Raw genomic sequence first — 13880 nt, 5'->3', positions numbered from 1 at the left:
TGTGGACTAAGTCATTGCAGGGCAGGGGTGGCATGTGAAGTTCCTCTCGGTACACAGAGGTAGATCCCCATCCAGAGCAAGCAATTAATCGATTTGATAAAAAAAAAAAAAAAATAGTCGATTTAAGATTTCAATGACAATAAAATATGGAAGAGTAAAACATTCATTGATTCTCATTCAATCCCGAGCAACGTTGGATGCCCCTGTTAGTCCTAGCTATTAAAAAATAGCACCGCTTGTAAACTGCACAAGTAAAAATTATTTATTTTTTTAAATATATTCCAGTCTCTGATCCTCGTGTGGCTGTTGGCCTTCATAAATAGTGACCTCTATAGAAAAAAAAAGGGAGTGTCATGGTGAAATAAGAAGAGAAAAAAATAAATTTCGTAATTTTACCCGAATGATACCCACACCACTCCAACGAAATAAACAAATTATGCAACACTGAACCATTTCCGTGTTGAACCTTGAAGACACTCCTTTCTTGCAATATAAATAACTTTCAATTGACTAAGTTGTCTTCTCTCGCCTTTTGTAGACTTTGGGGCAAAAACAGCTTTTAATTATAAACGGAAGTGGGGAGGCGTTTTTTTTTTTGTTTGTTTTTTTTTAATCTGAAATTATCGACCAGGTGCAAAGAACAAATCGACAGCCATTATGAAAAATACTCAGGTTTGGCTAAGTAGAACTAACTAAAACAAAAACACAGGAATTTCATCAGTTTTCTTTTTCAATTTTTGGGAAGAAAAATGTATTTTGTGCTAAATTGGTGCATGTGTAGGTTAGTTTAGATTAAATTTCTTTGTGAGATGGGGGGGATTATTTTTTTTCTTTTTGGTGCTAGTGCACTTACTGATCCGCGCTATTTTTTAAATCGTATTTCCAAGTTTAATTAAAGTTTTATATGTTCTTTTTTATTATTATTCAATTGTAAGATTAAAGTATAGAATAGGTACAAAACACCCTCCCTCCCCATATTAAGAATGGCTTTTTAAAGAATAACGTTATTATTTCACGGACCAATAAGTGCACTAGTACTTTTTTTTTTTTTTTTTTACTCATCCTATGAATTTTTTCGGTTTTAAAAAATAAATTAAAATATGTAAACAATTAGAAATACAAGGGCTTTTTTATAATTGAAATTTCACGTGATTGCTAATTTCATATAATGCAAACACTTCTGCATTACACGGATGGTGCCATTGTTAGAGGGCGATAACCCCAATTTCTTGGTCAATAACACGGCAAATAAATAACAAACAAAATCTTTTTTTCCCAAACACAAAAATATTTGAAAACCGAAACATTTATTGTATAAAAATGTATCAATATATAATTGTAAAAACATTTATTGAAAAGCCTGCGTAAGAAAATATAATTTTAATAAATCAATTTTTGAATTAAAGCAACATTGAATCCCTCCACCCCGAAACGGTTTTTGAATTTAAATAAAATTGTCACTGTAACAAAATAGTTTTACATTTTTTGTGGCACGTAAGAATAAAATTCTCAATTTAGAATTCTGGCAGAGCGAAAAATAACAACATTGAAAAGTGCACTTATCTAGTTGACTAAGACAGGTCGTCTCATCTTTTTGATTACAAAATTATGTTGCGTCATTTTGCTGCTTAACCTGGTAGTTTAAGACTTCATAAGAAGTGTAAAACCAACACAAAGTCAAGTATCTGCAGAATGTCTTCTTGGTTCCTCCTCTTCTCTTTTCTCTCTCCCAACAATCGAACACAGCATATAATAACAAAACTCTAAAGCACGTCTGACAGCACTGACTTCTGCCAACAGTCTCGCCTCCTCTTAACAACACAGGCTTTTTATATCGCAAAATCGTTCACCTCTATTTGCATATTCTTCTAACTCACGTGATCACTACTCTATAAATAAGAGTCTTGACCATTTCTTTTCTTTCTTTTTATTTATTTTTGGTGACCGACCCGCACGTGGTCTATCCAGGTAAGTCACGCATTTCTCCACACTCCCCCCTGATCTCATGATCACAAACAGGACATGCGGGCAATCGTCGTTGGCGGGTACTCCTTCGAAGAAGCACTTCCTCATTGCTGTTTTCTTCATTACCACCATCATTACTACCAGTCTGTTCCATTATCCCGTCTCGTGGTTCCATAGGCGGTGTCTCACAATCAGGGCAGGGGGGCAGTATCCGTCTTTGTCGGGTACTTCTCCGAAGAATCGGAGGCGTCATCTCCTCGGTATGCTCCATCATCCCTTCTCGCTGGGTTTCGCAATCACGGGGGGTGGGCAGTATTCGTCTCTGTCGAGTATTTCGATGAGGCATTACTTCCTTGTGTCCATCGCTCTCCTCACTATTGTCATCAGTATGTCCCATCATTCCCTCATCTGGTTCTGTTGGTGGTGTTTCTATGCTCACCTGAAGGGGCAGTAAGTGATCAGGATCATCTCTGAACGGTGTGTGATCCTCCTCATCGTCCTCAGAATCAGAAGAGGTATAACAAGGGCGGATATCTTTTACGTGACGTGGTATGCCACCAATCAACATGGTCTGAGGACTTATGATTTCATCTATTTTTCCCCGGAAAAATTTCGTAGTGCACCCAGCATTTGGGGGTTTTATCCAAACAAGGTCTCCCACCTGATATGGTGTATTGACAACACTCACCACTGATGGTATGGCATCAACTCCTTTCACACGCTGTTCATATTGGTAAATCCCATTGGCTGGTGCAGTTGCTGGTGTTGCATTGTCCTTGGGTGTTATATTATACCAGTACACAGCTTCTGGAATAGAGCACTGCGTCCTGGCTGCAATTCTTTTGATGGTGCGGTGACACCGTTCTGCTATACCATTACCCTCGGGATAATATGCACACCGATAATGCATTTTAATCCCCCATTCGTGCACGAATTTCTGAAATTCTTGACATCGAAATGTGGCGGCATTATCAGTCAGAATTTCAATCGGGGCACCACGTTCAAAAAAGACGGCTCTCAACTGTTGTATAATGCTGGCTGCATCCTGTCGTGTCAACAGGCGCCATATTGTGAAACGCGTCGGGCCACAATCCGTCATGGTCAAAAAATGTTTGCCCCCATAATGTGTTATGTCCATCCCTACTCGCTGCCAGTTGCCCTCCACCTCGAGCTTCCCTTTTTGCCATTGGGATGGTGCCGGATCAATTCTCTGACACTCTTCACACGAACGTATGGCTGCTTTCACTGATGCTTTTGTAGTTGCAGGGCATACTCTTCGGACAAAACATGCAGTCCTCTGAATTCCAGGATGTCCAATCTGCTGGTGTATCATACGGATCTGGTCAGGTGTTAATTGATCCGTTACAGTCGCGCATGTTTGTTGTTGAAGATCGGATCCCTGCCTCATTGCATCGATCCACCTCTTTGGTACTCGAGTCAAGCTATCAGCCAAATTCTGCATCGACGAGACTAACGTAATGTCTACCTGCAAGCTGTATTCGTCAACTAGACGCTTAATTATTGCTAGTCTCCTTCGTACTAGCATTTCACTTGCAGCTCTAGTCTTAACTCGAGCCTTTCCAGTCAAGGTGTCGGTTAACCAATGGTAAACACACAATGAGTCAGTGTGGAGATGCACAACATTAGTCTGCCATTGCAATGCGAGATTAAGACCTTTTAACGTGGCATCAAGTTCTGCCAAATTTATATGTTGGGCATCATTTTTCGGACGAAGCCAGCATGCATCTTCCACAACAACACCTAGTTGCTCCAACACGACACCTGTAGCCAACGAACTTGCGTCAACCCATGCATTTAGTTCGTTTCCAGACACTTGCCACTCACCCCGGGCAGGGTCATTCCTATGCACTCTGGACAACATTTCAGCCATCATTTGTTGGAGAGAATCATCATCTGCAACATCGTCCCATCCTTTTGTTACTGTAGTCACTCGTCTTTTCACCACTCCTGTTGCCGATCGGAGCCATCCACAGACAGGTAGATGTCCTACCAATTTACCACAGATAGAAAACACAGTACGTCTTGTTAATACATTGGGTAACTTTGGAAGTGGGCTCCCTCGTTTCCATCGCAACGTATTGCCCTCCTCCCAGACCTCGAGGCCTAGCACGGGCACTCCATCCTTTAGGCGCTTAGGGTCTTTGCTTATTAACCCAAACGCTTTCAGTTTTATTCGAACTGCATCCGCAGACATTATGTCCTCATTAACATAGATGTCATCTATGTAGGCTGAAGCAGCTTTTGCTGTGGTCTCATCCTGCATCAAAACAGTTTTAATAATGGATGTCATAATCAAGGGTGCTACGTTTAGGCCAAAACCCAAACGTGTCAAACAATATAGTTTTCCCTTGAGTAGTACTGTCTGAAACGGCTATAATGACTCATGGACACGTATCTGCAGGTAGGCCCTCTTTAGATCCAGAAGTGCTACATTGCTCCCTTTTTGACGCCACTCTCTCAGTTTAGCAGCGCACACATCTGCGTTTCCGGTAAACGCATCAACATGCCGATTCAACTCTCGGTAATCCATTACGGGACGAATTTTTTCTTTGGTAGGTTGTTCAACAGCCATGAGCGGAATTAATCCCTTGGGTGGTCCCAGACGTTCCTGTGGGTATGGTATTAACCAACCGTTGTCAATCCACATCTGAAGTTCTTCTTCATATGCGGCCCTATTCTTGGTAGAAACTGCATACTCTGGAATCGTGTTGCACAGCCGATCTGGTTCCTGGCCCATGGCCCATTTCCACTCTGCAGTCCACACCCTTTCGTTGTCATCAAATGTAGCACAGAAGTCCTTTTCTTCAATCGACATGGCTGCACAGACGTCTTTCCCTTCTCCAAGCCTGATACCTCTAGCTGCTGTGATTGTAACGCCTCCTAGTGCTTGTATTGCATCAATTCCAAGCAACATGTCGTAGCCAAGGGGTTTCTCCTGCATCACCAGAACGTCAACTTTAGCTGTGTCACCCTTCTCAGTGCAGATTGTGACTGTCCCTTCACCACAACATACCCGTGATAAGCCATTGATGGTCATAACGCCAACTGGGTTCCTCCGCCACACCGGACAGCAATGGGCACTAACTATAGACCGGGAACACCCCGTGTCTATAAGTGCTGAACACTGCACATCATCAAGTTTAACGCTAATGACAGGCAATCCTGTGTTTATTGGTTGGCAGGGGGCAAGGGTAGCGATAGTACCTTGCCCCCAACTTCGTTTCCCGAACAGTTGCGAGATATGTGCCCAAACTTATTGCAGCGATAGCATTGCACTGGTCTCTTTGATTGTGGATATACACCTCTCCTATCACTCCGGCACTCTTTAGCAAAATGATTGGCCTCCCCACATTTATAGCACACTGGGGTGGCATGCTTATTACTATCTGGAAGAGAGTCCACATTGCCTCCATGTCGAAAACGAGCTGCTGCTGCAATTGGTTCCTGTTCCTTACAGATGTTTCGAGCTCGGGCCAATAACTCATCAGTTGACAATTCATCGATTCTTGATGATGCCCGCAACAGTTTACTGACCTCCTCGGGTAGGCCTACCAAAAAAGCACAGCTTAATATTTTATCGTTGACCCCACCAAACGGTACAGATAATTTTCGCAGGTCGGCTAGGTACACGTCGACTGTTTCCTTGGGTTGAAGTGTCCGGCTCGTGAACTGTTGCCACGCAACAAATGGATCTGTACCAAACGCTGTATACAGGCTCTGCTTGATTTCATCCCAGTCTGGTTCATCCCCGAGTTGTTGGTAGACTGCATAGGCCCCTCCGGTTAGCCTCAAAGGGATAACTGTGGCTGGTTCTTTAATTTTGCACAGTTTACAGATTTTCTCTGCCTTTTCAATCCATTCAACGACAGCCGGTCCAGTGGTAGATCCGTCGAACTCGGGTATTAAGCGAATGTCGAATCTGTCCATTGTTAGTAACCGCACACCAAGCGCCGAGATAGCTTAAAACCAACACAAAGTCAAGTATCTGCAGAATGTCTTCTTGGTTCCTCCTCTTCTCTTTTCTCTCTCCCAACAATCGAACACAGCATATAATAACAAAACTCTAAAGCACGTCTGACAGCACTGACTTCTGCCAACAGTCTCGCCTCCTCTTAACAACACAGGCTTTTTATATCGCAAAATCGTTCACCTCTATTTGCATATTCTTCTAACTCACGTGATCACTACTCTATAAATAAGAGTCTTGACCATTTCTTTTCTTTCTTTTTATTTATTTTTGGTGACCGACCCGCACGTGGTCTATCCAGGTAAGTCACGCATTTCTCCACAAAGTGGAAAGGAAAAAAAAATCTTCTGTGAAGATTATTATTATTCCTTGACTTTAGTTCCATTTAAACGATGTTTCAGTAGAAAAAAGCGGATAATTCCGTTGAAGAGGTAACACCAAAATCAACATCCTTAGCTGGTTAGAAAGACGATATTACATCAAGAAAAAAAAAAAAAGACACCTAACTTAGTTTAAATTGTCTCAAAGGTACCATGAGAATATTGGGCGCCAAAAGCCTTAAATTAATAATATTAAAAATGAGTTTGTCATGCATAAAAAATTTACTCAGACTGAAGTTTTCAGTTTAAACATGCTCGAGCTTATGGATTAAAATTCAAATCAACCAATGAGAAAGGCTGTAATCAAAACAATGTGTTAAACCAATCAACCAATGAAGTGACACGATTCAAGTCATGTAATTTCTCACAGGCACCTGTTAAAGGGGTCAATAATATTAGTTTTAATTAATAATTTGAATGAAGAGAAGCGCCATCTGACGACAGTTTAGTGAAACACAAAAAAATGGCGCCTTCCGTATAATGCAAAAAAAAAAAATCAAAAGAACCCCACCCTATTATTTAAAACATAAAATTAAAAGGAAAAAAAACAAAAGAAAAAAGTTGTGGTTTTAAAATATAATTCATACACGGAGGAGTAGATGTGATAAAGAGGACAAATTGAGGAGGAGAACAGGTCGAGTATTTTTCTGTCCCAAAATAAAAACTGGAAGAAACCAATACCGATTGTAAGACTTAACTATGCATATGTTATAGTTAATTTTACTTAGCCAAACAAGAGTATTTTGCATCATGGTTGCCTATTTTTTTTTCCTCGCGTAATTGCAAATTCAATGAAAAATAAACATTTATCAATTACATATGTTCGAGAAACAGACACTCACCAAAAACTATTTTCTCTAGTAGCTTTATTAACAGATAATCGACCGAAAAATCAGGGTACATCTAGAGGATGTGGACAATATCGGCCGAAAACGTTTGCAACTGTGATTCACGAGACAGACTGAAAATCGCCAAACAGTGAATTAGTATAGGCATTAAATGAAACAACCTTTTCATCAACACTACCCCACTAACAATGTGTTTACTAATGTTCTTTAAAGCTTTTAGTGAAGGGCGAAAAATTAGTGCTTCTACATTTATCGACCCACGATTTTTACGAAATTACTCAGGTGTGCCCGGCAGATGACGAGAATAACCAGAAACTGCCGAGTGAGCCTTATTACAAAAGAAAATAAATAATTGTTACACCCTCTCCCCATGTTAAGAATGGCGACAACCACTGGAATTCATTAAATTTGGGAAAAAAATGTCTTAAAATCCAGAAAACTACTTGACTGTTTCTTCCTGTCATCTACTGGGCACACCAGAGTATCTTCGTGAAAATCACAGATTGATAAAAGTAATGAAACATCTTTTACCCCTAACCGAAAGTATTTTTGTTTGCGTGTTGCAATTTCGCCGCCACCTTTTGTACTTATGCACTTATTGCATCAGGCTGAAATAATAACGTTATTTAGAAAGCTATTCTTAACACGGGTAGGGGAAATTGTTTCATATCTCTCTGGCAGGTTCATAAGAGTAGTGGTTGATGGGCAGAAATCAGAAGCTCACAGTATTAATGCCGGAGTTCCCCAACGGTCCATCCTGGGCCCAACTCTCTTCCTGATCTACATTAATGATCTTCTAAATCACGTCCTACGATCATTTGTAGACGACACTACAATCTATGGCAACACTTTAAAGGCCATAAACGCCAAAGTTCTCTCCAATTCGCTCTCCTTTTGATCACGTGGTGCAATGGAGAAAGAGGTGGCTGGTTAATTTTAATGCACCTAAGACCAAGCTTCTATCTTTTCATCGTCAAGCTCTGATCCCCGTCTGTCATCAATCAAAATGAATGGCTCTTGTATTGGGGGGGGGGGCTCCATGCTTTGACAAACTTCTAGGTCTGACCTTTACTCCTGATCTGAGATGGAACGCATACATAAAATCCGTTGCCATGGTTCCTGGGAAAATGATGGGATCGTTCTACTGCTCCAGTAGATATCTCACTGCTAATCCAATTCTCTACCTGAATAAGAGCCAAGTACGTCCAAGGATGGAGCACTGTTACCACATCTGGGTAGGAGCTGCTAAAGGATGTTTATCTTACCTTGACAGAGTTCAAAATAGACTTCGTCGCCTAGTGAGAGGATGCCGTTTTCTCTTCCCTGCAACCTCTTTCCCCACAGAAGAGATGTTGCGAGCCTGTCTCTGCTTTATCGTTATTTTCATAGCAAGTGCTCATCTGAGCTCCAATCTTTGGTTCCCCCTGCCATGACTTTCACGAAAATACTCGTCTAGTTGCAACCACTATCAATAATTTCCCCCACTCTTTATCTGTACCTAAACCTAAACGTAGATTCCATGAAAAAAAAGCTTCTTTCTTAGAACTGCACATCTGTGAAACTCTTCCATGTGCCCGTTTTCCAACTGACTACAATATGGTTGTCTTCAAGTCCAATGTGAACAAATTCTTGATGAGCCATCCCCTTAAGTAATCCAATTTACCAAATTTCCACTACTAAAGATGACCACAACATGTTCCCCCTTCACTACTGTACACTTATTAACCCTTATCCTCGAGTGGTCTCTGGGTCTTGATAAGTGGTAACTCCTTTGTAAAAAAAAACAAAAAAAAAACAGCTACTATGTACGTTCACTTAACAGTTAAAAAATATCAAAACTTGAATTCAATTTGAAAATACTATTAAAATAGCGCGGTACAATAAGTGCATCATCACTTCTTCAGGAGATTCGACAACTACTGTCATTGGGTTAAATTAATTTTGGTTTTGTATTCGTAGTGTCGTCTGCTTTTCACATTTTTCAAGTTGTAAGCTGTTTCAGCTATTTGCGGTTTGTTCCGTAAATCACAATCGGAAATATGCGCTCTCTCTCTCTCTCTCTCTCTCTCTCTCTCTCTCTCTCTCTCTCTCTCTCAATAAGGCTTGCCTTTTTTTCTGTTGTTCTTGGCCTTCGGGCCAGGATCAAAGTGTAGTATCTGTCTGCAGATGTTGCACTTAAGATAATTTGTACCAGTCAATGGAGGGGAAACCCTCTATACTGGGACAATTATTATTTTTGGTAACCAGAGAGTGCCCCCTTTTTGCCTACTTTAAGAGGAGCTGGTTTTTACCCCACATTAAAAACGGCCTTGTGCCTAACTTGCTTTGGTGGGGAAGCAAATAAATACAATAAAATATTCATCGTTTTTTTTGTTGTTTTTTTTTTCTCTACTAGATTTTTTAAAATTTATCTCTACAAGAAATGTGACGTTTATCAAATTGATTTAAATAAAACTAAAAAAAAAAAGGTTAAAAATAGTTTTAAAAAATATTCCTTCACATGTTTTGATGGACTTTGACAATGACAATATTAATTACAAAAGTTTTAAAATATTTTTTATGTCCTTCCTCGACCCTCGCCATATGAAGTTACGTATGTGCACATGTTTATTTATTATTATTATTATTATTATTATTATTATTATTATTTCACCCCAAACAAGGCACAGTGCCACTTGGATGAAGTGAGTTACTATTGGGACATAATTTGCAGGGATACTATGTAGGGAGTTGAGCAGCAAGGTGTTTGTTCACATTACACTTGAGCTTCTGCATGTCAGTACACTCAAGGAAGCAGGCACTCGGAATGGAATTCCAAAGGCTAGCAGTTCGAATGAAAAAAACAAAAAAAAACAGTAGAAGGCATTCCGACATTGTGGGATCTTTTCTGTCTAGGGGTGGGATTTTGCTGCTTGTATTTACGTGGAGAGAGTAAAAGGCTTGAAGTTTTGTCGGAGCACCTTCGATTAAAATAATTGCTAAAACAAGCACAGAGTCTCTGTGCCACAGAGATGCAACATTTAGTCGATGGGTCAGGAGTTGGAGTTTGGTTGACAGAGCGGGACCTATCATCTATTTGGTAGGACACGATTCCTCCTAAACTAATTAACAGATCATTATGAATTTTCGCACGCAGACGCTTGCTGAATGCTGCGCGCTTGCATTACTACCATTTGAAAATTTAAATATTTCAAATAAAACGGAAAGGTGATTTGCTTGAAGCATTGTTCGTACTTTATATTCAAATATTTCAGATTTGCATTAAATTTGATTTACAACTATCAATTAAACGAGATTCTGACTTTCTATTTCTTCTTAAACTTTAAATTTTCGACATTTTCTAGAATTAAAATTATGCAATAGATTTTGGTCAAAATTGGAATCAGGATTATAAACATAAGGTTTAGTATCATTATTTCTTGGTGTTAATTTGCTTAAGAGAATATAAAAGCAGTACAATGTTGTCCTGTTGGGAGGGGAGTGATTTCACACGTCCTGTGATGGGTATTCTTTCTCTCTCTCTCTCTCACACACACACACACACACACACACACACACAGCATTTGGAAACTTAATCCTAAATAAAAAAAAATTAAAAAATTATATCCACTAAAATGTTTTTGGTATTTTTAAAAATATTAACTGCAACTGACCATTCACCGTTAAATTGACGACTTTTAAATGTTTCGGGTATGCTGAAAACGAATATCACATTTAAATTTAGGGCAGACAATTAGTTTTCTGGATATTGACCTATAATCCTTATGTTTTCACTGGCGACCATATTTTTCCCCAACTAAACAAGTACTAATGCGCATGTGTGTTACAAAACATCCCCTCATATTAAGAATGGGGACGGCCACTTAGATTCGTTATACATTAAGAAAAAATGTCTTAATATTTATTAAAAAAAAAAAAATTTTTTTTTTTTTTTAACTATTTGTCTGCCCCAAATTTTAATGTGATATTCGTTTTCAGCAGACCTGAAATTCTCCAAAAATCGGTAATTTAAAAGTGAGTGTTAAGTTGCAGAGAAAGTAAAAATTTTCCTTTTAGGGGGAGGGGGGGGGTAAACAATCACCTAGTTTAATATTTAGTTAATAGTTAATTAAAAAGATATAAACTAATTTGTCGCTCTTTAAATTTTTTACCAGATCTTAAAATTCTTAGCAAATGCTTATTTAAATCAAAAGCTTGCAAGTTTTGGAAACTTTCATATGTAACAATTTTATAAATGGATTTTTTTTGTTGTTTGTAAATTATTTTAACTATAGATTTATACTAAATTTGGTTTGATTCATAATTTAATGGCCAAATGATACAATAATGATTTAAAATTGAATAGTTCTGAAAATAAAAATTATAAACAATAATGAAAGTAAAATAAATAAAATATTTACCGGTAACACAGAGTCCCCTTTATAGTGTCCAATCAATAATACACTGAAATAATTGGAAAAAAAACAAAACAAAAAAAACGAAAGTTGTTCTAAACATGGGGAGGTTGGGGCGTTTATTCCCAAAACCGTTTTTTTTTTGGGGGGGGGGGGCTCTTTCAGGTCCCTTCAGAGTATAGGTATTTATTTGCTCCCCCACCGAGCCAATTAGGCACAAGGACGATTTTTTTATGTGATGAGTGAAGGAAGGGGAAATGCGGACCAACTCCCCGAGGAGTAGGGGAGCTGGATAGTGACAATTGGTATGAAGGGTTGCCTTGCCCCTCCTACATTGACCAAGGTCTTATATGTGGGGTTGGGTTGCCCTCACATATGGTCTTTGCTTGACACCCGCTGCCGGTGCCCAGGCCCCGAAGGACTGGAGGTAGGTGAGGTCCCCTCAGAGTATAACGTGATACATGTAAACATATGCATTGTCACATGTATCAAAAATAAAGGTGCTCGTGCCCTTATTTATCCGCGCTATTTTTTATATAGTATTTTCAAGCTTAAAGTTTTACGATATCTGTTAAAAAAACATATGTTTTAAAGACATGTTTTTATTAAATTGTAAGGTTAAAGTCCAGAATAGGTACAAAACACCTTCCCTTCTCATGTTAAGAATGGCTTTCTAAATAACGTTATTATTTCAGCACGAACTGCACTAGTACCAAAATGAATAAATAAATGAGAATACAGATCGCGTTGAAATAATGTCATTATTTACAAACCCGTTCTTAATATGAAAAGAGGGGATGTTTTGTGATTTCACCTAACAATTTAATCAAAAAACGTAGTAGAAAAAAAATAATTTAATTTTAAAATCCTATTTAAAAAAAATAGCAGGGTCAATATTCTGCAGAAGTTTACAAATACGAAATTAAAATAAAAGTTGTTTTTAAATTTATAAAGTTTTAAAAGTTTAGAAAAGTTTTGTTGTTTGTTTGCTTTTGTTTGTTTGTTTTTTTGCAATAAGAAATTTTGGAATTACAAACTTTAAAACTTTATATATGTATATATATATATTACATAAAAGAAATTGAGCATTCAAAAAGTTTTGTAAAACAAAACAATATACAAAGAAATTCAATGTTGTTTTTTTTTTTTTAGGCAACGTGGTATAAAAAGCCACGAGTTATAAGTAAAACCAACTTACATCAATGAAGTTTTGTTGGTCAACTAAAAGTTTGGGGGTTTTTTAAATTTATTTTACAATAAATAATAATTCTGAAGACTTTAAAAATTGAATTACTGATATAAATAAATTTGCACTTCAAGCACGAAATAAAAAAAACAGTAAAAAATATCTATACTTTGAGGATTTATTTTAAATAATTAAAAAAAAAATAATTATTTAATTAAACAATGTTAAATTAAATTCATGTGAAATCTGCGTTTTTTCTGGACAAAAAAAAAATTCATATTTATTTTCATTCAAGAATTTAGTCGGACGTTGAGTTAAGATATACAACTCTACAAAACAAAACTGGAAATGAAAAAGTCAATCTGTGTTAAGATTATTTTTTTATATACAAACCTTCGTCGTCAGTTGTAGATTTTTAAAAGAGATAAATTCTGTTTAATCCGGTAAGATAAAAAAAAAAAAAATCATAAAAGTGTACGTAATCGGTTTTGTAAGTCCATAGAAAAAAGAAGCACTTGTTGGTTTTTATTTAGTCCTTTTGGCCAAGGTGCGTGTTTTTGTCGATAAAAACAACCGCAACTCCTTTCTTCCGACACTGCGTGATAATTAGTAGTAGTTTTAGAAAAAGGAGTCTTTCTTTCCTTTTTCCTTTCTTTCTTTCTTTCTTTCTTATCTAACCACGTTATCAGTCTTCACGACTAATGCAGCCCGGGGCATGATTTTCTGGTATCGTTTTCTTCTTTATTCCTTAAAAAAAAAAAAAAAAAAGGATACGGAAGCCTACAGGGAGAACGATATAGACACTTTATAAAACCACTAGCAAACGGACTCGACGTTGCCCGTAGTACCATATTGCCCTCTTTTAGTCTTAATCCGTATCATTATTATTATTTTTTTTCATATATTTTACTAGCAGAGCTTCCTGACGTTGCCCGGGAAAAAAAGAAGAAGATAAAAAGTGTTCGTAACGTCTTTATATTAAAGCTTCTATCTCCCTACATATGCCAATCCGTCTCTCTATTTTTCTCTTATCCCCACTTTCCTATTTTTCCACATCCAAGAATTTACCAACTTTGTGAGTCTTTGTTTGGTAGATTTTTGTTGTTACTTTTAGCTGGA

At 37.8% G+C, this 13880-nt stretch overlaps 1 protein-coding gene across 4 annotated transcripts in view; it reads right to left on the bottom strand.

Annotated features, from left to right (window-relative positions):
* The window catches only part of LOC145249487 (phospholipid-transporting ATPase ID-like), a 516252-nt gene extending 502834 nt beyond the window's left edge, over nucleotides 1-13418 (bottom strand). Inside the window, exon 1 of one of the 4 annotated variants that reach the window (XM_080111088.1) lies at nucleotides 13155-13418. The gene's annotated coding sequence lies outside the window, so the exon portion shown is untranslated. The remainder of the gene's footprint in view (nucleotides 1-13154) is intronic. The other 3 variants (XM_080111082.1, XM_080111081.1, XM_080111090.1) reach the window with 3 other exon arrangements.
* Nucleotides 13419-13880: the final 462 nt, after the last annotated feature.

This window comes from Euprymna scolopes, chromosome 28, assembly GCF_053919585.1.
Source record: "Euprymna scolopes isolate OS-2025 chromosome 28, ASM5391958v1, whole genome shotgun sequence".
NCBI lineage: Eukaryota > Metazoa > Mollusca > Cephalopoda > Sepiida > Sepiolidae > Euprymna > Euprymna scolopes.
Note: the sequence above shows the minus strand (reverse complement) of the source record. Positions and strands in the feature narration are given on the sequence as shown.